Source organism: Melanerpes formicivorus, unplaced genomic scaffold (assembly GCF_026170545.1).
Source record: "Melanerpes formicivorus ecotype bairdi unplaced genomic scaffold, bMelFor1.0.p_v2 SCAF_10, whole genome shotgun sequence".
In the NCBI taxonomy this organism is placed as follows: domain Eukaryota; kingdom Metazoa; phylum Chordata; class Aves; order Piciformes; family Picidae; genus Melanerpes; species Melanerpes formicivorus.
The window spans coordinates 23,423,905-23,446,316 of record NW_027142362.1 but is presented as its reverse complement, the minus strand read 5'-3'; the positions used below and the strand labels follow the sequence as shown (position 1 = coordinate 23,446,316).

Below are 22,412 nucleotides of genomic sequence, written 5' to 3'. Positions count from 1 at the left end.
GATGGAAAGCTGATGCCAGCTGCTGCAGGCCCCCAGTCAGCACTCTGTGCAGCATGGCCACATCTGAAGGCTGCAGATAAGGGGAGAGTGCTTTGTGATAAGGCTCCTTTTAGAGGCACCATCTCCTGCAGGAGCTTGTGGCATGCTGTGGCTCTGGAAGTGGGGAGGAGGGAGGGGGGTAAATGCCAGAGGAACATGTTCCAGCCTGGCTCCAGCCCTCATTGCCAGCATTCCTAGCAAGCCAGGATGGAAATGGAAGGGGTTTATTCCACCTTCCTGAAGTGGGCTGTGTTCTTTCCTCCTTGCCAGGTGCCAAAGTGACCTTGAAAAGAGCAAGGAAAGGGGCTAAAAAAAATCTATAGAGGAGAAGCACCAACCTCAGCATGTGCTTGTGTCTCATCCCCAGCAATGGTACTGCCCTGGCTCATGGCAAGAGCTCCAGGGAGGGCTCCCCAGGTTCTGAAGTGCAGCTGCACTCTACCCCTGTGCACTCATGGGAGGCACTGCTGCAGGCAGGGAAGCAGGATGGAGCTGCAGTCTGCTCACTGCTGCATGCTGACCTCTCTCCCCCAAACTGGCTGTGAAAGAGACCTCTCCTGTTGCTTTCCATGCTGGAGGAGCCATTGTCTTCCCTCTGGCAACAGCAAAGATCAGCTCTCCACTCTCTGGCCAGCTTGGGCTCAAGCACAGTCAGGCCCTGGCCAAGCATGGCAACCTGCTGCCTTGGAAAGTATCAATCCCCTTCAGAGCACACAAGACAAGGGGGCAAGATGAACAGCCCCGAGGAGGTGACAAGGTGTTGCTGCCTGACTCATTTAAAACTTACCTGCCCACAGCCCTGGAAGAGCAATCAGACAGCTCTGGGCCAGGAGAGACTGGGGCTGGCCTTCCCCCTCTCTCATTTCCACTTTCTCATGTCACAGCAGCCCTCTCTGTTCAGCTTTCCCCCTGCCCTGCCAACCCTCTTCCCTGTTTCTTTCACTCTGCAGAGCTGGACTGGCTCTGCCTCATGCTCAGGACAGAATACAAACATGGCTTTGAAGCCTGGAGGTAAGAAAGCTAAAGGGAAAGGCTCTTACCTGCTCTCCCCCATACCTACAGGCCTGAGGTGATTTATCAGCTGCAAAAGGCTGTCAGTAGGATGTCTGTGCATGCTGGCAGGGCAGAGACCTTGGAAAGAGTGCCTGGAGTGCTGAGGAGAAAGGCCAGGCCTGTGGGGAGCAGGGAGAGTCTGCTGGAGAAGGCACAGCCAAGCTGAATCACACAGATCCTTCCCCTCTCCACCAGCCCTTTCCTGTGCCTGACAGAGTAGTATGGAAATAGGGAGGAAAGTGACCGTGGCAGAAGCTCCTCATGGTGGGTGGCCCCACTCTGCATTCCCCATGGATGCTGCAGCACAGGGCAGGGATGAGCTAGAGGCTGGGGTCAGAGTGGCTGAGAGCAGCCAGGCAGAGAGGGACCTGGGGGTGCTGGTTGATGGCAGGCTGAACATGAGCCTGCAGTGTGCCCAGGTGGCCAGGAGGGCCAAGGGCATCCTGGCCTGCATGAGGAAGAGTGTGGCCAGCAGGAGCAGGGAGGTCATTCTGCCCCTGTACACTGCACTGGTTAGGCCACACCTCGAGTCCTGTGTCCAGCTCTGGGCTCCTCAGTTTAGGAAGGAGGTTGACTTGCTGGAAGGTGTCCAGAGAAGGGCAATGAAGTTGGTGAGGGGTTTGGAACACGGCCTAGTGAGGAGAGGCTGAGGGAGCTGGGGTTGCTTAGCCTGGAGAAGAGGAGACTCAGGGGTGACCTTATCACTCTCTACAACTACCTGAAGGGAGGTTGTAGACAGGCAGAGGTTGGTCTCTTCTCCCAGGCAGCCAGTACCAGAACAAGAGGACACAGTCTCAGGCTGTGCCAGGGGAGGTTTAGGTTGGAGGTTAGGAAGAAGTTCTACACAGAGAGAGTGATTGCCCATTGGAATGGGCTGCCTGGGGAGGTGGTGGAGTCACCATCACTGGAGGTGTTCAGGAGGAGACTTGATGGGGTGCTTGGTGCCATGGGTTAGCTGTTTGGGTGGGTTGGATTGGTTGATAGGTTGGACATGATGATCTTGAAGGTCTCTTCCAACCTGGTTTGGTTTATTCTAAATAAAGGTTTATTAGATAAAGTTGTGACTGTGGTGGTGTTAGGTCATAGGCTGGACTTGGTGATCTCAGAGCTCTATTCCAGCCTCAATAATTCCATGAGTCCTAGAGGGAGCCAGAGGGAGCATGGAGAGGTGCAGGCTCAGGTGGTGCCCAAAGGCCCTCGCTGCTCCCCAGCACAGCTGCACAGACACAGCCAGGAGAGCCCCCTCCAGCTGTGGGAATGGTGCAGCCTGGGGGGAGCCCCTGGCCTGGCTTTCCCCAGAGGGTCTCTTCAGAGATCCCTGTGGCACAGAAGGGCAGAGGTGGCCCACGGTTGGGCTCTGCCAGCCAAGCCCAGGGCTGCTCCCAAGCTTTGCTGTCCCCTTGCTGGACAGTAACAAGCTCTCAGTATTCCTAGGGTTGGAAGGGACCTCAAAGATCATCGAGTCCAACCTGTCACCACAGACCTCACCACTAGAGTAGGGAAGACACTACTGCCCACTGCATGGCTTGAACTCACGACCTTCCCATTAAGGGTCTTATGTGCTACCAACTGAGCCACCTTTGTCCAATTAGCCACCTTTGTCTCAGAGCAGCAGAGGCACAGCTCCCCTGACCAGCCACTTCCATCTGCCAGGAAGAGTTCCAAGTGTGGGGAGCAATGCAGAGCAATGTTGCATCCTTCCAGCACTGAAAGGAAAGAGCTTTCTCACTGGCACAGTGACCTTGACATGTCTCACCTGGGGCACCCAGGGACACCCAGCTGCCTGCACAAACCCCTTGGAGCTGGAGCCAGCAGTTAGGGCTGGGTTTAGGTGGTGCTGATGAAGAGAATGACTGAAAGCTGTTTATCTCTTCAGGACCTTACTTTGGTGCTCACTGCTGGGCCCTGACAAGCCCTGGTTGCCCCTCACATGCTGTGTTCAGTTTTGGGCTACTGACTACCAGAAAGAGCTGCTGGAGCAGGCCCAGAGAAGGGCAACGAAGCTGGGGAAGAGTCTGGGCAGCAGGGCTGGTGAGGGGCAGCTGAGGACACTGGGGGTGTCTAGTCTGGAGAAGGGGAGGCTGAGGGGAGACCTCCTTGCTCTCTGCAGCTCCCTGAAAGGAGGTTGGAGCCAGGTGGGGGTTGGGCTCTGCTCCCTAGTCTCAGGTGATAGAAGAGGAAATGGCCTGAAATGGCCAGGGGAGGGACAGGTTGGAGAGGAGGGAAAATGTCTTTGCTGCCAGAGTGGTCAGGGACTGGCAGAGGCTGCCCAGGGAGGTGGTGGAGCCACTGCTTCTGGAGGTGTTCAGGACAGGTGTGGGCATGGCACCTGGGGCTATGATCTAATGGCCATAGTGGTGCTAGGACTGACTGACCTCAGAGGGCTTCCCCAACCAAGGCAGCAAGGTTGGTGAGGGGTTTGGAGCACAGCCCTGTGAGGAGAGGCTGAGGGAGCTGGGGTTGCTTAGCCTGGAGAAGAGGAGGCTCAGGGGAGACCTTCTTGCTCTCTACAACTACCTTAAGGGGGGGTGTACACAGGCAGAGGTTGGTCTCTTCTCCCAGGCAGCCAGCACCAGAACAAGAGGACACAGTCTCAGGCTGTGCCAGGGGAGGTTTAGGCTGGAGGTCAGGAGGAAGTTCTACACAGAGAGTGATTGCCCATGGGAATGTGCTGCCCGGGGAGGTGGTGGAGTCACCATCACTGGAGGTGTTCAGGACTTGACAGGGTGCTTGGTGCCATGGGTTAGTTGATTAGGTGGTGTTGGATGATAGGTTGGACACAATGATCTTGAAGGTCTCTTCCAACCTGGGTTATTCTATTCCATTCAATGCCATGGTTCTGTGATTGTATTCTATGAGGTCTCTGGCCTTTGGCTGCACCAAGTCTGCCTGATGAACTCCACAGTTTTAGTTTGAGTCTCTGTAGCAGCAGAGAAGCCAGGCCCATTGCTGGGGCAGAGTTAGTGGCTGTTTGGGTGAGGCACACTGGAATCTCATCAGCCCTATCTGTGGGCTGGCCTCTCCAGACCAGGCTGCACTGAGGCACAGCAAATCAGGAGGCATTAGCAGCCAGCAGTTTTCTGGGTTAAAAACAAACATATATAAATGAGGCAAAACCCCCACCAAAAGCAACAGAAACCAAACCTCAGCCCCAACAAACACAGCTGCTGCTTCTCAACTGCTCTCCACCCCCTCCAGGGACTTGAGGGAGCGCAGGCCTGGCAGCTGCTTCAGCCCCACAGTTTCTTCCCAGGGTTACAAGGAAGCCCTGCTGCTGCTGCCTGTGTGGTTGCTTCTCACTGCCAGCCAGAGAGAGCTTCTCCCAAAGTTCACTTCCCACCAGCTCCACCACATGGCAGTGGAGCCAAGCCTGGAGTGCTCCAGCACCCTCCCTGTAAAGAAGTTTCTCCTCACGTTGAGGTGAAGCCCTCTGTGTTCAAATCCATTTGCACAACACACAGAAGATGACAGCCCCACAGAATTGCTTTGGCTGGAAAAGCCCTTTGAGATCATCCAGTCTAACCATTCCCTAGCCCTTGCAAGCTTGGTGCTGAGCCATGCCCCTCAGCACCACACCTCTGCAGCTCTGAAGCACCCCCGTGGCTGGGGATGCCATCACCTCCTTGGGGATCCTCTTTCAGAGCCGTTTCCATCAGGATGTTTTTCCTAATCTCCAGCCTCAGCCTCTCCTGCTGCAATTGAGGCCATTGCCTCTTGTCTTAATACTAAGGAGGAGAGACCAACCCCCACTTGGCTCCAGCCTCCTTTCAGGGAGATGCAGAGAGCAATGAGGTCTGCCCTCAGCCTCCTTTGTCCAGGCTGAACAGCCCCAGTTCCCTCAGCCACTGCAGCAGCCCTGTTCCCCAGGCCCTTCACCAGCTTTCTTGCCCTTCTCTGCACTTCCTCCAAGCTCCAGTCCTTAGATTTCTCCTTCTCTCCTGACTCCTCAGGGATCAACGAGAGAGAATATCCATGGAATCATCCTCTGCTGTGCTTGTCTACCTCGATGACCCCAAGTCATTAAGGGCTACAAGGCTGGTGAGGGGCCTTGAGCACAGCCCTGTGAGGAGAGGCTGAGGGAGCTGGGCTTGCTTAGCCTGCAGAAGAGGAGGCTCAGGGGAGAGCTTCTTGCTCTCTGCAACTGCCTGCAGGGAGGTTGTCACCAGCTGGGGGTTGGTCTCTTGTGCCAGGCAGGCAAGCAGCCCCAGAAGAAGAGGACACAGTCTGCAGCTGTGCCAGGGGAGGTTGAGGCTGGAGGGGAGGAAGAAGTTCTTCATAGAAAGAGTCAATGTGCTGCCCAGGGAGGTGGTGGAGTCCCCATGGCTGGAGGTGTTGCAGAGGGGATTGGATGTGGTCCTTGGAGCCATGGTTTAGTCCTGAGGTCTGTGGTGACAGGTTGGACTGGATGACCTTTGAGGTCTCTTCCAATCTTGGTGATACTGTGGTACTGTGATACTGTGAAGTCAGTGGGTGTAGGGAGAGGACAGCAGGTACCTCACAGAGCAATGAAAGGCCACAAGGGCTGTGCTAAGTTCAGGATCTCTCTGTCCCACATGGGGTTAGGGCTCTAAGCCCTGGGGGAGGGCCAGCCAAAGGGTACACTGCAGCCAAGTATGCGTTTGTGTCAGAGCTGAGTGGGACTGCTCTGAGGATATGCCAGAGCAGATCCCAGGCCTAGTGGCACCTCAGAAGTGTGGATGAGCTGCAGCTGTTTAAGTTCTGTGAGATGACTACCTGATTATCTTCACAGTCTCACAGAATCCAAGGTTGGAAGAGACCTCAAGGATCATCGACTCTAAGCTGTCACCACAGACCTCATGACTAGACCATGGCTCCAAGTGCCACATCCAATCCCCTCTGCAACACCTCCAGCCATGGGGACTCCACCACCTCCCTGGGCAGCACATCCCAATGACCAACGACTCTCTCAGTGAAGAACTTTCTCCTCACCTCCAGCCTAAACTTCCCCTGGCACAGCTTGAGACTGTGTCCTCTTGTTCTGGGGCTGGTTACTAGAGAGAAGAGACCAACCCCTTCCTGACTACAACCTCCCTTCAGGTAGTTGTAGAGGGCAATGAGGTCACCCCTGAGCCTCCTCTTCTGCAGGCTAAGCAACCCCAGGTCCCTCAGCCTCTCCTCACAGGGCTGTGCTCGAGGCCTCTCACATCTTGGCTTCATGGACAGGAGCAGTGTGGGTCCCCGAGGACGTGGCTCAGCCTAAGCCCCACAGGAAGCCAGAAGAATTCTGACCCTCCTGTTTGCAGGTCACATCTCTCACTTTCTTTCTCCAGCTGCCACAAAAGGCAGAACATTTCCCATGAGCAGACCTTCCCTGATTTCTGGCTTCTCCCTCACAAATGCTGGCTGAGCAAAGAGTAAAGGCAGCACCATCAGCAGTTCAGCAGGGAGCCACCTGCCCAGGCACACAGGGCCAGCCCTCCCCTTTCACAGTCAGGGAGAAGTCTTCTCTGTAGGTTAAAAAGCCAAGCCCACAGCCCTCACCCCACCCTGTGTATGCACACAAACACCTTTGTCTTCTGCCCTTGACCAACTGGGTTGTGTAGAGAACCACTGAGGTGAGAACTGAGAGTCCTGCATGGTCCAGCCTCACAGAATCAAAGAGTCAGAGACTGGTTTGGGTTGGAAGGGACCTTTCAAGGTCCTCTAGTCCAATCCCACTGCAGCCAGCAGGGACATCAGCAACTGCAGCAGGTTGCTCAGAGCCCCAAGCAACCTGACCTGGAATGGTTCCAGGGATGGGGCATCTACCACCTCTCTGGGCAACCTGGGACAGGCTCTCACCATCCCCAGTGTAAACCTTTCCAGTCTGAATCTCCCTCTTCTAATTGAAACTATCACCCTTGGCCCTGTCACAGCAGACTCTGCTCTGAAGTCTGTCCCCAGCTTCCTGGTTGGCCTCTTTAAGCTCTGAAAGGCTACCAGAAGGTCTCTGTGGAGCCTTCCCTTCTCCAGGCTGAACAGCCCCAACTCTCTCATCCTGTCCCGACAGCAGAGAGGACAGCAGCTGACCCAGCTCAGCAGTGCACAGCATGTGGCTGGCTGCCACCAGCAGTCCCTGTGCTGCTGCAGTGCCTCCCGTGGCTGAGTCACAAGCTGGGAGCAGCTCAGGGAGCCTGGGGGGGCTTTGGGGGCTGCTCTGCTTTCCTGGATCATTATGTCATCCATCCAGCAGGAAAGGCCTAAAGCCAGGGGCATGAGTGAAATGTTCTGCTGTGCTAAAAGCACCCAGTGCCAAGGAGCTGCTCAGGGGGAGGGGAAGAGGCATAACTCACATTTTCCTGAAAGCACCAAGAAAGTAAAGCACTTTGACTTCCTTGAGCAGCAGAGCCCCAGGATGGGGAGGGTGGCAGCACAGCAAGCCTGGGCTGAAGACTTTTGTTGTCAAGTTTCATTTCAGTCTGCAAGAGTTTGCATGTGTTGCTAGGTTGGAATCTGCCATGGGCTGGAGAGGAGGCATGCAAATGAAAAAGAGGGCAGTTACCATGCTGCCTTCAAGGGCATCACAGGACTGTGGAATGGCTTGGGTTGGAGTGCACCTTAGAGGTCATCTCACCCAACCCCCTCCACCCCTTCCACCAGCCCAGGTTGCTCAGGGCCTCATCCTTCAACACCTGCAGGGAGAGGGCAGCCACAGCCTCCCTGGGCAACCTGTGCCAGTGTCTCACCATCCTCACTGGAAAGAATTGCTTTCTCATACCCAGTCTCCATTTTCCAGCTTCCACCCATTGCCCCTCAGCCTGTCACTCCAAGCCAAAAGGCCCTCCCCGGCTCCCCCCTTCAGGTACTGGAAGGCTGCTCTAAGGTCTCCCTGGAGCCTTCTTTTCTCCAAGTTGAACAGCCCCAACTCCCTCAGCCTGCCACCCTAGGGGAGGTTCTCCAGCCCTCTGATCATCTTTGTGGTCTCCTCTGTACCCTCTCCAGCAGCTCCAGGTCCTTCTTGTGCTGGGGACACCAGAGCTGGCTGCAGTGCTGCAGCTGGGCTCTGAGCAGAGCAGAGGGGCAGAATCCCCTCCCTGTGCTGCTGCTCTCCTTGCTCTGGCTGCAGCTCAGCACTCAGCTGCCTGCTGGGCTGCCAGGGACCACTGCTGGCTCCTGGGGAGTTTGTCACCGACTGACACTCCCAAGGCCTTCTCCTCCAGACTGCTCTCAAGCTACTCGTCACCCAGCCTGGATCTGTGCTTGGGATTGCCCTGACCCAGGTGTAGGACCTTGCAAGGGATGCTTGTCTTGGGGAGCTCTCTGGAGAGGCATTATCCAGCTCACAGCTCTGGCAGCTGCAGGACTTCTTGCTTGGGAAAGGGAGAAGACACAAGGGAAGAAGAGTTACTAAAATATCCCAAACCATGTGGGAGAAGAGAAGGTGGCAGACACTGGAAGAGGGGAGAACAGAGGACACATGTTCCTGGGAATGAGAAAGTAGGGTGAAGATGAGAACCATCAACAGCACTTCAGAAGCCTTCCCTGAATGAAATGAATTCACAGGTTCTGGTACTGAAATCAAAGCTGTACTTCCAAGCCCCTTGCCAAGAAGGCAAAGAGGAAAACGCTGCCATGCCTTGCAAGGAGATCTCCAGCACGTTTCCCATTCTCATGCAAACGTGGACATTTCCTCACCCTTCCCTCTAGCCCTTGGGGTATCTCTGCTTCCTCAAGACTGGGAGAGGGAGGAGTAAAAGCCGAAGAGGAAGCTTAAAAACCCGCAGCCCTGTGAGAGCAGCAAGCCTGAAGTGTCAGCTCCCAGCTCTGAAGAAGTCCCCACACTGATTTCTGCGTCCTGAGCAAGGAGGTTAAGCTGAATGCATGAGGCTGCACACTGGCTAGCTGCACGTCCTGCAGGTGCCTCCCAAGCAGCTCCTCTCACCGCAGGGCTCACCAGGGAGCTTCAGCAGGGAGGCTCTTGCCCATTGAGCCTTCACACCTGACCAACCTGGTGGCCTTCTCTGAGCAGGTGACAACATCAATAGCTGAGGGGAGAGCAACTGCTGTCGTTTGCCTGGGCCTGAGCACAGCCTTCGACACTGCCCCGCACCACAGCCTGGGCTCCAGGCTGGTGACACATGGGTGTAAGGGGTGAGCACCAGATGGGGACAGAACTGGCCTGAGGGCTGCACCCAAAGAGTGCCTGGCAATGGCTCCAGGGCCCAGTGGAGGCCAGGGACAAGCAGAGTCCCTCAGGGGTCAGTCCTGGCACCAGGCTTGTTCAACATCTCTGTGGGTGCCATGGACAGTGGCACTGAGTGCAGCCTCAGCAGGGTTGCTGCTGACACCAAGCTGTGTGGGGCAGCAGACAGCTGGAGGGAAGGGATCCATCCAGAGGGACCTGGACAGGCTGGAGAGGTGGGCACAAGCCAACCTCAGGAGGTTCAACAAGACCAAGGGCAGGGTCCTGCAGCTGGGTGGAGGCAACCCCAGGCACAAATCCAGGCTGGGCAGGGACTGGCTGGAAAGCAGCCCTGAGGAGAGAGACTTGGGGGTGCTGGGGGAGGAGAAGCTCAGCAGGAGCTCTCAGTGTGCACTTGCAGCCCAGAAAGCCAAGCAGAGCCTGGGCTGCAGCAGGAGAAGTGTGGCCAGCAGGGCAAGGGAGGTGATTCTCCCCCTCTGCTCAGCTCTGGTGAGACCCCACCTGGAGTCCTGCCTCCAGTTCTGGAGCCCCTATGGCAAGAGGGATCTGGAAGTGCTGGAAGGTGTCCAGAGCAGGGCCAGGAGGATGAGCAGAGGGCTGGAGCTGCTCTGCTGTGAGCACAGACTGAAGGAGTTGGGGCTGTTCAGTCTGGAGAAGAGAAGGCTCTGAGGTGACCTCATTGTGGCCTTCCAGGATCTGAAGGGGGCTACAGGAAGGCTGGGGAGGGACTGCTCAGGATCTCAGGCAGTGATAGGACTAGGGGGAATGGAATGAAGCTGGAGGTGGGGAGATTGAGGCTGGAGGGGAGGAGGAAGTTCTTCCCCATGAGAGTGGTGAAGCCCTGGAATGGGTTGTGCAGGGAGGTGGTTGGGGCCCTGTCCCTGGAGGTGTTTAAGGCCAGGCTGGCTGAGGCTCTGGGCAGCCTGATCTAGTGTGGGGTGTCCCTGCCCATGGCAGGGGGGTTGGAACTGGATGATCCTTGGGGTCCCTTCCAACCCTGACTGATTCTGTGATACCATGATACCATGATAGCTCCCTGTGCCCAGGGGATCCCGTCCTTCCCGGCAGAGGCTGCTGCCTCACCTCGGAGCCCCGGGGAGAGCAAGGCTGCTCAGCATCACAAGAGCAGCTTCCCGGCAAGGAGAGCAGAGGCCCAAGCCCGCAGGCGCTCCTGGGGCTTTCGGCTGCCCCACCCCAGCCTCTTGCACTCTCCCACTGCCTGCCAAGTGCTCTCTAGAGTGAGAATTGCTCGGAGCCAGAGCTTGGCCTCAGGCGTGGCTGCCTGGGAAGCATGCTGCTGCTTTCCCCAGCCAGCCTGGCCAGGATCAGGCCCCCCCCAGCCATCAGCCTTTGGGGCAGGATGGGTCCTGGCCTTCTGCATGGCTGCTGCTGCCCTGTCCCCGTTGCACTTGGTGTGAATGCAGTCAGCAGTGAAGCTCCAAGCAGGGCAGCGAGTCATTCACTGCCACTTGCCAGGGCTGCTGTGCCTTAGACACTGGCCTCACATTAGGGTGAGTCTGGCAGAACACCCTTCCCAGGCTGCTGAAAGACAAAAGCAGCTTTGGTATTGGAGCAGCAACCCAAGTGGTGACAGGACTCTCCCCCTGAGTGGCTTCAGAAGCTGTGCTGGCCCTGCCACCAGGGCTGTGTGCAGTCCCACCCCCCACACCCCAGGGCATCACACCACTCCTCTGGCTGGAAAACACCCCCGAGGCCATGGAGCCCATCCATCAGCCTAAGGCTACCCTGCCCCCAGGTGCCATGGCCACCTGTGTATTGACACTGAGCTGTGCAGAGCACTTGGGGGTTGGCTGGGACACCATTCCAGCTCCATTCCCTGGGTGCTTCATTCCAGCTCCACAGAGGGTGCAGCCCTTCCAGGCTGGCCTTGGCTGTGCTGCTTCTATGGGGCTCTAGTGAGGGCTGACTCTTTGTTCCCCACATCTAAGGGAACTGGGCACTGCCCTTGCTGGCTCCTGAGCTCACAGGGTTTTTCAGAAGGCCTCCAGAAGATCTGCAGTCAGAGTACAGGGCTGCCAAGCCTCCTCTGAGCACTGCAAGCAGACCTGATGCAGGTCCCAGCACCTTGTGTGTCAGCTGCCTGAGAGCAGCCCTGGGCAGGCTGGGAGAGTGTGCTGAGGGCCCAGGGTCCCCGTGGCTGCAGCTGGCCCATGCCTCCCTGGTATTAAATCTGAGCAAGGGACAGAACCATTGGATGGTTTTGGCAGGGAAAGATCTCCAAGATCATCAAGGTCCAACCCTCAACCCAACCATGGCCATTAAGCCATGTCCCCAAGTGCCATGGCCACACGTTTCTTGAACCCCTCCAGGGATGGGGACTCCACCACCTCCTTGGGCAGCCTGTGCCAATCCCTGACCACTCTGGCAGGGAAGGAATTTCTTCTACTCTCCAACCCAACCCTGGTGCAATTTCAGGCTATTTCCTCTCATCCTATCACCTGATACTAGGGAGTATAGACCCACTCCCACCTAGCTCCAGCCTCCTCTCAGGGAGCTCCAGAGAGCAGCGAGGTCTCCCCTCAGTCTCCTCTTCTCTTCTAGACTAAACAACCCCAGTTCCCTCAGCTGCTCCTCACCAGCCCTCTTCTCCAGAGCCTTTGCTGCCCTTCTCTGGACACACTCCAGCACCTCAATGTCCTTCTTCGAGTGAGTGCCTCTGAACTCAGTGCAGCATTCAGGTGTAGGCTCACCAGTGCCAGGGACAATCTCGGCCCTACCCCTGCTGGCCGCACTTGTGCTGACCCAGGCCAGGATGCTGTTGGCAGTGGCACAGGTTGCAGGAGGAGTCCTCATGCCAGACTCTGGTACTTCTCCTCTGAGGACTCTGCTATTGTACCACACCAGCACTAACAAAGGCTGCCAGAACCCCCCCTCCTCCAAGAAAACAATGGCCTGAAGAGCAGTAACAAGCAGCTGACAAGAGCTGGGCGTTGAGCTGTGGGCAGCTGGTGCTGGCAGGGAGCCGAGGGAAAGGCAAACCCACTCCGGTGTCCAGGGAAGGCACAGTCAGGAGGAGGCTGGGAGTCTGAGGGAAGAGGAAAATGAAAGGCTGGAGCAGCAACCAGCTCTCACAGTGATTAGAGATCATTAGGAGATCAGCCTAGCCCTTTGGAAACCCTTTATCACTCCACCCCAGCAGGCAGCCCGAGCCTGATGGCCCTTGTGAGACCCAACCAGGGGCTGGGCACAGGCAAGACCCTTTGCTTTACAGTCTCACACCCTGGTCAGTGGGGATTTCACAGTCTCACAGTCTCACAGTATCACTAAGGTTGGAAGAGACCTCGAGGATCATCGAGTCCAACTTATCAACACAGACCTCATGACTAGACCATGGCACCAAGTGCCACATCCAATCCCCTCTGCAACACCTCCAGGGATGGGGACTCCACCACCTCCCTGGGCAGCACAGCCCAATGCCGAATGACTCGCTTGGTGAAGAACTTTCTCCTCACCTCGAGTCTAAACCTCCCCTGGCACAGCTTGAGACTGTGTCTCCTTGTTCTGGGGGTGGTTGCTAGAGAGAACAGACCAACCCCTTCCTGGCTACAACCTCCTTTCAGGTAGTTGTAGAGGGCAATGAGGTCTCCCCTGAGCCTCCTCTTCTGCAGGCTAAGCAACCCCAGCTCCCTCAGCCTCTCCTCCCAGGGCTGTGCTCCAGACCCCTCCCCAGCCTCCTTGCCCTTCTCTGGACACCTTCAAGTCTCTCAATGTCCTTCTGAAACTGAGGGGCCCAGAGCTGGACACAGGACTCAAGCTGTGGCCTAATCAGTGCTGAGCCCAGGGCACAATGACCTCCCTGCTCCTGCTGGCCACACTGTTCCAGATCCAGGCCAGGATGCCCTTGGCCCTCTTGGCCCCCTGGGCACACTGCTGGCTCATATTCAGGCAGCTGTCAATCAGCACCCCCAGGTCCCTCTCTGTTTGGCAGCTCTCAGCCACTCTGTCCCCAGCCTGTAGCTCTGCATGGGATTTCAGATGTGTGGGGGGGTGGAATTTAACCCCACTGCTGCTGCTGCTAGTGGGAGCCTGAGGCTTACCAGGGCCACCCCCGGGATGGTTTGGTCACCCAGGCACCCAACTGCTAAGAAGAGATCAGGGGGAAAACATCCATGAGACAGCAAATGACTTTGCCTTGCTCCAAGCTGGGTCTGAGCTACTGACCTAGAGACAAAGGGCTGTGTGTGCTAATCCCAAGCTGCTGGAGCATCCCCTCCCCCTATCCCAGCATCCTGCTGACAGCAGGCACCTTGAGCACTGCCAGAAGGGGACTGCAATAAAAAGAGTGATTAAAAACAAACTAGAAAGCCTTTGCCTTTTGATGGCAGCCTCTGGAGCTGTGCAGCTAGTCAGGTATGTGCCTGGCTCTCACAGCTCAGGAGAAGCCTGGTTTGTGCTGCTCTCTGAAGCTCTGTTCCCACTGCCCAGGTGGGAAGCTGTAGAACCTCCTGCTGAAGACAAGCTCCACCAAAACCCAAAGCAACCCACTTTCAGGCTGGTTTCTCCTGCAAAGTAGGATGGTAGAGAGCAAAGGCTGGATCATGAGCTGCCCAGGGGCAAGTGAGGGAGAGCAGAGGGTTTGGGCAGGGGTGGGCAATCACAGAATCCCAGGGTGGTAGGGATTGGAAGGGACCTCTGGAGATCTTTGAGTCCATCCCCCTGCCAAGGCAGGCACAACGACACAAGGTCACACAGGAACACAGCCAGGCAGGGTTTGAAGGCCTCCTCAGAACATCTGTTTCCTTCCTGCCCTCCCTCCACGAGGATGGTGTGAAAACAGTTCAGTGGGACAGGCTGTGGAAGCATCTCCAGCAGCCCTGCTCTGCTATGGCACCAAGGCTGCAGGCCAGGCAGGGCTGGGCTGCTGGGGCAGTGGGAATGACAACTACTGGAGCTTGCAGGATGCTTCTATCAGGCTGCTGTGATTCAGAGCATCAGAGAATGCTTGAGGTTGGAAGAGACCTTAAAGATCATCCAGTCCCAACGCCCTGCCACGGGCAGGGACCCCTCCCACCAGCCCAGGCTGCTCAAGGCCTCACCCAGCCTGGCCTGGGACACCTCCAGGGAGGAGACAGCCACAGCCTATTCCAATGTCTCACTACTCTCACTGCCAAGAATTTCTTCCTCATCTCCACCCTCAATCTGCCCTCTTCCAGCTCAAGCCATTTTCCCTCATTCTGTCACCAAGCCCTTGTCAAAAGTCCCTCCCCAGCTCTCCTGGAGCCCCTTCAGCCACTGAAAGGCTGCTCTAAGGTCTGCCTGAGTCTCCTCTTCTCCAGGCTGAACAGCCCCAGCTCTCAGCCTGTCTTCATAGGTCCTCATAGGGGAGGTTCTCTGATTATCTTTGTGGCCCTCCTCTGGACTCACTCCAACAGCTCCATGTACTTCTTTTGCCGTGGCTGCAGTGCTGCAGGTGGGCTCTGAGCAGAGCAGAGGGGCAGAATCCCCTCCCTGTGCTGCTGCTCTCCCTGCTCTGGCTGCAGCTCAGCACTCAGCTGCCTGCTGGGCTGCCAGGGACCACTGCTGGCTCCTGGGGAGTTTGTCATCAACTGACACCCCCAGGACTTTCTCCTCGAGGCTGCTCTCCAGCCACCCTTCACCCAGCCTGGTGATACTGCCTGTAGGAATGAGGTGATGCAAAGCTGGGAGAGCAAGGCAGCCCCTGCTCCCCTGCCTGCCCCGGCGCCGGGGTGCTCGACTCGGATTCTGCTCAAGGGTGAGCAGAGGTTTCAATGAGTTGCTCTCACAGGGCTGCCTTGCAGCTTGCCATGGCACACCTGCAGCTCCTATCCATGAAAACCAATCTGCTAAGCTATTCTAAACTGCTTATGGGATGAGACCCTGCTGTGCTGCTTGACTACAGCCAGCCTGCCCAGCTAGTCCCCCCTCAGCATCCACTTATGGCTTTGGCCTAAAGTGACATAGAGCCAGAGAGCTGTCAGGGCTGGAAGGGACCTCCAGGCTCAGCCAGCTCCAACCCCCTGCCATGGGCAGGGACACCTCACACCACAGCAGCTTGCTCACAGCCACCTCCAGCCTGGCTGCAAACACCTCCAGGCAGGAGGCTTCCACCACCTCTCTGGGCAGCCTGGGCCAGGCTCTCACCACCCTCCTGGCCAACAACTTCTTCCTCACAGCCAAGCTCAAGCTCCCCACTTCTAGTGCTGCTCCAGCCCCCCCACTCCTATCCCTCCCTGACACCCCAGAGCAGAGGGGCAGGATCCTCTCCCTCCACCTCTGCCAATGGGCACTGGCAGCTCAGCTGCCCTTGGCCTTCTGGGCTGCCAGTGCCCATTGCTGCCTCCCTGGCCCAGGCCTGATTCCTGCCCCCCTCAGAGGTCTCCCAGACCCCTATCCCTCCCTGACACCCTCCCAAGTCCCTCCCCAGCTTGCTTGCAGCCCCCTGCAGATCCTGGAAGGCCACAATGAGGTCTCCTGGGAGCCTTCTCCTCTCCAGCCTGCACAACCCCAACTCCCTCAGTCTGTCCTCACAGCAGAGCAGCTCCAGCCCTCTGTTCCTCCTCCTGGCCCTGCTCTGGACACCTTCTAGCACCTCCAGAGCCTTCCTGGCACAGAGGCTCCAGAGCTGGCCCCAGAGCTCCAGCTGTGGTCTCAGCAGAGTGGAGCAGAGGGGCAGAATCCCCTCCCTGCCCTGCTGGCCACACTTCTCTTGCTGCAGCCCAGGCTCTGCTTGGCTCTCTGGGCTGCAAGTGCTCCCTGCTGGCTCCTGCTGAGCTTCTCCTCCCCCAGCACCCCCAAGGCCTTTTCTCCAGGGCTGCTCTCCAGCCAGTCCCTGCCCAGCCTGTAGCAGTGCCTGGGATTGCCCTGCCCCAGCTGCAGGACCTTGCCCTTGGTCTTGTTGAACCTGATGAGATTGTCATGGGCTCAGCTCTGCAGCCTGTCAAGGTTCCCCAGGCCACTGGCCATGATACTTTCTTTTAATTTAAGGCAGGCTGCAAACAGGTCAGAAGGCACTAAGTTGTTCACATCAGAATGAAAATCAATTGGGAGCCACATTCTAATAGTCTTTGGAAGCTCTCTCCTAGTCCCTCCACAAGGCGCTGCAGGGCTGAGCCCAGAGAGTGGTGGTGAATGGTGCCACAGCCAGCTGGCAGCCAGGCACCAGTGCTGTGCCCCAGGGATCAGTGCTGGGCCCCAGCCTGGTCAATATCTTGATTGATGATCTGGAGGAGGGGATGGAGTCCATCAGCAGGAAATGTGCAGCTGACAGCAAGCTGGGGGCAGGAGTTGAGCTGTTAGAGGGTAGAAGAGCTCTGCAGAGGGACCTTGCCAGGCTGCACAGATGGGCAGAGGCCAAGGGCAGGAGATTGAACACATCCAAGTGCCAGGGGCTGCACTTTGGCCACAGCAACCCCAGGCAGTGCTGCAGGCTGGGGTCAGAGTGGCTGAGAGCAGCCAGGCAGAGAGGGACCTGGGGGTGCTGGTGGATGGTAGGCTGAACATGAGCCTGCAGTGTGCCCAGGCGGCCAGGAGGGCGAAGGGCATCCTGGCCTGCATCAGGAAGAGTGTGGCCAGCAGGAGCAGGGAGGTCATTCTGCCCCTGTACACTGCACAGGTTAGGCCACACCTCGAGTCCTGTGTCCAGTTCTGGGCTCCTCAGTTTAGGAAGGAGGTTGACTTGCTGGAACGAGTCCAGAGAAGGGCAAGGAGGCTGGGGAGGGGTCTGGAGCACAGCCCTGTGAGGAGAGGCTGAGGGAGCTGGGGTTGCTTAGCCTGCAGAAGAGGAGGCTCAGAGGAGACTTTCTTGTTCTCTGCAACTCCCTGCAGGGAGGTTGTAGACAGGCAGAGGTTGGTCTCTTCTCCCAGGCAGGCAGCCAGCACCAGAAGAAGAGGACACAGTCTCAGGCTGTGCCAGGGGAGGTTGAGGCTGGAGGTGAGGAAGAAGTTCTACACAGAGAGAGTGATTGCCCACTGGAATGGGCTGCCTGGGGAGGTGGTGGAGTCACCATCACTGGAGGTGTTCAGGAGGAGACTTGATGGGGTGCTTGGTGCCATGGGTTAGTTGTTTAGGTGGTGTTGGATTGGTTGATGGGTTGGACACGGTGATCTTGAAGGTCTCTTCCAACCTGGTCTGTTCTATTCTATTCTATTCTATTCTATTCTATTCTATTCTATTCTATTCTATTCTATCCTATCCTATCCTATCCTATCCTATCCTATCCTATCCTATCCTATCCTATCCTATCCTATCCTATCCTATCTTACTATCATGTTAATTATGTTAGTGTCAACCTTCATCTGATGTTAATTTTCTGAGGATCTCTGAGTCCTCTCCAGAGTGATGTCATCTTTCAGCTGATGTAATCCCTGCCCAGCTGCAGGCCTGATAAGATGCATGCCCTCCATTGTAAAACTCCTCTGCAAGATGCAGCTCCAGAGAAGAAGAGGACAGCAACTGAGGGAAGTTTGGGACTTCTCACTGACACAGTAGTTTGAAAACCACCAAAGTGTCCTTTTGCTTCTGGTTTCAGATTGAACAATTGGAAACTGTTAACTTTTTTCCTGGCCAAGATGTGCCAAGCTCCTCTCAGGATCATCTTGTCACCAGGCTATGGATCAGAACTATCACTCAGTTCCTTTCCTTCCCAGCATAATCCTCCCCATGGCTTCTGAAATCAGACTCTTTTGGTTCTCTCAGGCTCTCTGCTGTTTGGAAAGCAATTTAAGAGCAGCAGGATTTTACTGCTGTCCCAGGAAGTGTTAAATGGGTCTTAGGAAGAGCCAAAATCGATCAGTCTTTTGCTCTGGAAACCAAAGGAGTTGTTCTTGTCCAGCTGCATTCCTTCACCTTGAGTCCAGGGCTTCCCTGGGGTCATCCTTTCATGGCTCCTGCTGGGTGACCTTGGCCTAAGGTTTGTAGGATGCTAATGGTCAGAGTCTGCTCTCTGCACTTCTCCTCAGAGGCAGCAGGGTGAGGGCCCAGTTGCCTGCTCCTTGAGTGGCCCTGTGTCTCCATGCTCACCTCATGGGCAAGAGCCACTGAGCAGCCCAGACTCCCCAGGGAGCTGCTGGAGCGGTCCAAAGGCAGAGCTAACAAGACCCCCCCTGGAGAGCTGGAGCACCCATGTTAGCTCTGGCCCTGGCAGTACAGGCCCCATGCCAGCTCTCCTGCACCTCTGCCAACTACACACAGATTCACAGATTGCATCAAGGTGGAAGGGACCCTCAAAGGTCATCTTGTGCAACCCCCTGCAGGCAGCAGGGACACTTCCAACCAGATCAGGCTGTCCAGGGCCACATCAAGTCTGAATTTGAATGTCTCTAGGGATGGGGCCTCAACCACAGAACTGAGCAACCTGCTCCAGCATGTCACCACTGTGCAGAACTCCCTCCTGATGTCCAACCTGAATCTCCCCTGCTCCAGTTTCAAACCATTGCCCCTTGTCCTATCCCCCCAGGCCCTTCTGAGCAGTCCCTCCCCAGCCTTCCTGTAGGTCCCCTTCAGGTCCTGAAATGCAGCTCTAAGGTCTCCCCACAGCCATCTCCAAACCCAACAACACCAACTCTTTCAGCCTGTCTAGACAGCAGAGGTGGTCCAACCCTCTGATCATCTTTGTGGCCCTCCTCTGGACCTGCTCTACCTCTATCAGCCAGTGAAGTTGCTGACATGTTATTCAGGCCAGCTAGGTTCCAGCCAGTTGCAAGTATGCCTTCCTACACTGCAATCAGGCTGCCTACTGCAGGGTGGATATGGCAGACACTTCAGAAGGACTCTATTTATAATCTGCCCTACTGGTAAATTCATTCATTGGACCACTCATGCAAAATGGATAATGCAAATGAAACTGCTGCATTTGGAATGAAGTTTCTTTCCACACTCCGCTGAACAGAGTGCAGGAGATTGGTTTGCTGCTGCTTCTTTTTGCCTTGGGGTCCTCTGCCCAGCTGTAGTCCCCAAAGACCTTCCTTTCAGATCTGGGGGAAGATGTCAGAACAGTCTGCTGCTGAGCTGGAATGGTGCAGGCACTTCATCCCACTGGCTCTGGAGCCCAGACACTCCTGCCTAGCATTGATCTGGAAGTGCTGAGTGGCTGGCTGGGTTACAGCACTGCAGCCGTGGCCAAGGCTGCGCTCTGCTCACTGCAGGGTGAGTGATAAATTCATGCAGAGCATGGACAATTGCAGGGGAAGGGATGGAGAGGCTGGCTCTGGGCTCAGGAAGTGGCCACTTAGCCCTGTGCTCACTCAGAGCCACACTAAACACCCAGATGTAACATCCAGCTGGGAGGTACAGGGAGTAGATGGAGGTCCCTCTCGGCGGTACAGCCAGTAGCTGACGGTCTCTGTGCATACTGGATGCCCTCTCCTCCCCATGTAGGGCTGAGAGCCTCAGCACCAGGGACCTGTCCCTCAAGGCACTGCATGAGATCAGTGGAATCAGAGAGCTGTTTGGGTTGGAAGAGGCCTTTGAGGTCATGCCATCCAGCTGCTCACCTAAGGCTCACAACCCCACCGCTACTGCTGAGGCACTGCCACTAACCCTGCTCCCTCAGCACCACACCAACACATCTTTTAAATCCTTCCAGGATGGTGACCCCACCACCTCCCTGGGCAGCCCATCCCAATGCCTGAATGGGCATGGGCACAGGCTGTGGAGGTGAGTAGGGATGCTCTGCCCAGGCACAAGGCAGCACACTCCCTCTCTGACTCCTCCTCCCAGCCCTAGGAACTCTGCCTCAGCCTGTCCTGAGCACACTCTCGTAGCTGGCACACACACATTTCTCCAGTGGACTAGGGTGCCCTGCTCACAAGCTTTTTTTAGCCTATCTAGCAACAGAGCCTGTGAGAGAAGGATGCAGATGAGCCATTGGGTGGGATAATGTAGGAAAGCAACCGAGAGCAGAAGTCTTCAGCACCCCCACTCTCCCCACAGTCCTTCTCCTTCTTGAACTCTGCATAGCAACTTGCCCCATGTGTATACCCAGAGTAAACCCAGGCCAGCCCTGCTCCAGCAATTAACACCTCCAGATCACCACTGCTGATCTGTACAGTGAGGAAAGGTTACTGTGAACTTTCAGAGCTGGCACTTCAGAGGAAGAGGAAGAAAGAACTGTCAGTGTGGTTCCAAGGAGCACAGCCACTTGCTCCCCCACAGAGCTGAAGCAGCACTTCTCTTCCCTCTCTCCTTGTTGCTTTGTGGCATGTGCTGCACCAGTGACAGGGGAGCACCCCTTCTCTCTGCCTCCCTTCCCCACCTGGGAAGCTGGAAAGCCTCCCAGGGTCACACTCTCTCTGGGCAAGTGCTGCTTGGGTCGAGCCCTACTTGACAAAGACTATCATGTTTGCTCACTTGGGCTCTGCAATGCATAGCAGAGTCTGCATTGCAGTCTCAAACTGCAATCCAACACCATCTGTCCCTTCCACTTGCAGCACTGCAGCACTCCAGGGAGTCTGCTCTTGGGGCGGGGCGGGGTGGTGGTGGGGTGGATCCAGAGAGTGCCTGGCTCTGCTGACCCCTCAGACCAGAGGGAGAAGGGGATGGAAAAAGGCCCCCCACTACTCTGTATCATGAGACTGAAATGAGAAGTGGCTGCTCAGACAAACTGTGTGAGAAGCAGGACAGAAGGGTGCTGATTGCCTCTCATTTCAGTAATTGTTCAAAGAAATTCGGTATAATCTACTGCAAACACACTGAAATCCTCTTCAGTAACCCTGTGGAAAGGAAGTGAAGGAGCAGAGAGAAGCAAGAAGAGCTCTGCACTGCTGTGGCTACGTGTAACTGTGTCTGAAGGAGCTACTTTTAACAGCCTAAGCCAGCAGCTCACCTTCCCTGAGTGTTCTTGGTTTAGAGGACAAGGAACCAATGCAACCAAGGGACAAAACAACAGATCTGCAGATATTTCCCTGCTCTATCAGCCTCTGATTCACTGAGTCACACTGGGAAGGACACTTTTGCTTTATTTATGCACTTCCTGCTTGCCTGTGTTGGGAAGCAGAGGAGCCTAGCAGTGGATTCTTCAGGGCTGCAGCCGTGTCGCCCAGGCAGCACCTTGCACAACATCAGCCCAAAACGCAGCAAGGCATTCCGCTCTCCTCTGAGGAAAGCAGTCACCAACTACACCACCAAAAAGATGAACCTGGAATTGGTATGGTATGCACCAGTGCTCTCCCTCCCAGTCTGTGATGCTGGGAGGAGGAAACAGCTCAGCTCTACCAGGAATGGAGTGTTCTGACAGCTCGGTGCAATCTGGCCATGACCCGCACGGCTGTTTCCCTTTGCATTCCCAGGAGCACGCTCTGCATTAGATCAGGCTCTGCTCCAAAGCAGAGGAGAAAGTATGGGGAGGAGGATGAAATTGCCTTGACCAGCTTTCCTTGTCCTGAAAATACGCTCCTGACGTGAGGGAAGCTGCAGGGAGCTTTCTGCTCGCTTTGGAGAGCCTGGAGACAGGAAAAGAGAACTCATTGGCAAGCTCCTGTGAGGTTGTGGCTACGTTCACATTACACCTGATGACTCAGGCTACACACTGCCATTTGACAAGGCCTTCTAGTAACAGGACAAGGGGCAGTGGCTTTGAGTTGGAAATGGGAAGAATGAGGCTGGAGATGAGGAAGAAATTCTTTCCAGTGAGGGTGGTGAGACACAGGTTGCCCAGGGAGGTTGTGGATGCCTCCTCTCTGGAGGTCTTCAAGGCCAGGCTGGGCAGGGCCTCGAGCAGCCTGGTCTAGTGGAAGTGTTCCTGCCCATGGCAGGGGGGTGGAACTAGATGATCTTTATGCTATCTATCAACCCAAAGCATTCTGTGATTCCCCCAGGAGCAGCACAGGGCCCAGGGGCAGTGGGGCTCTTGCTTTTCACTGGCTCTTTATGCTTTTAAACAGATTCAAATTCTCTGCAGATTGCTCTTCTTTCCTCTTCCCCTTCCAGCATTTAGAAAGCAGGAAGGTTATAAAGCCTTTTAGTGAAGAGAGAAGCATGGAAAAGAAGATGCTGGTGTAAACAAGTGCTACAGGTTCTGCAAATCAGCCATCTCTAGACCTTTTCTGGACCTGTTTAGGGCTCTCGGGGGGCAAGAGCCTGCTGTCTGGCTAACTGTTCCACTCACAGGCAGCTCTTCTATAGGTAAACACTTCCTGCAGAGGGTCTACTTCTGCTTCCTCTCCTCCCAGCCCACACATCAGCTCCACAGATTACACA

At 56.0% G+C, this 22,412-nt stretch overlaps 1 protein-coding gene across 1 annotated transcript in view; it reads right to left on the bottom strand.

Annotated features, from left to right (window-relative positions):
- Nucleotides 1-22,412, bottom strand: part of HCN4 (hyperpolarization activated cyclic nucleotide gated potassium channel 4) — a 153,450-nt gene that overhangs the window by 86,996 nt on the left and 44,042 nt on the right. The window lies entirely within an intron of this gene.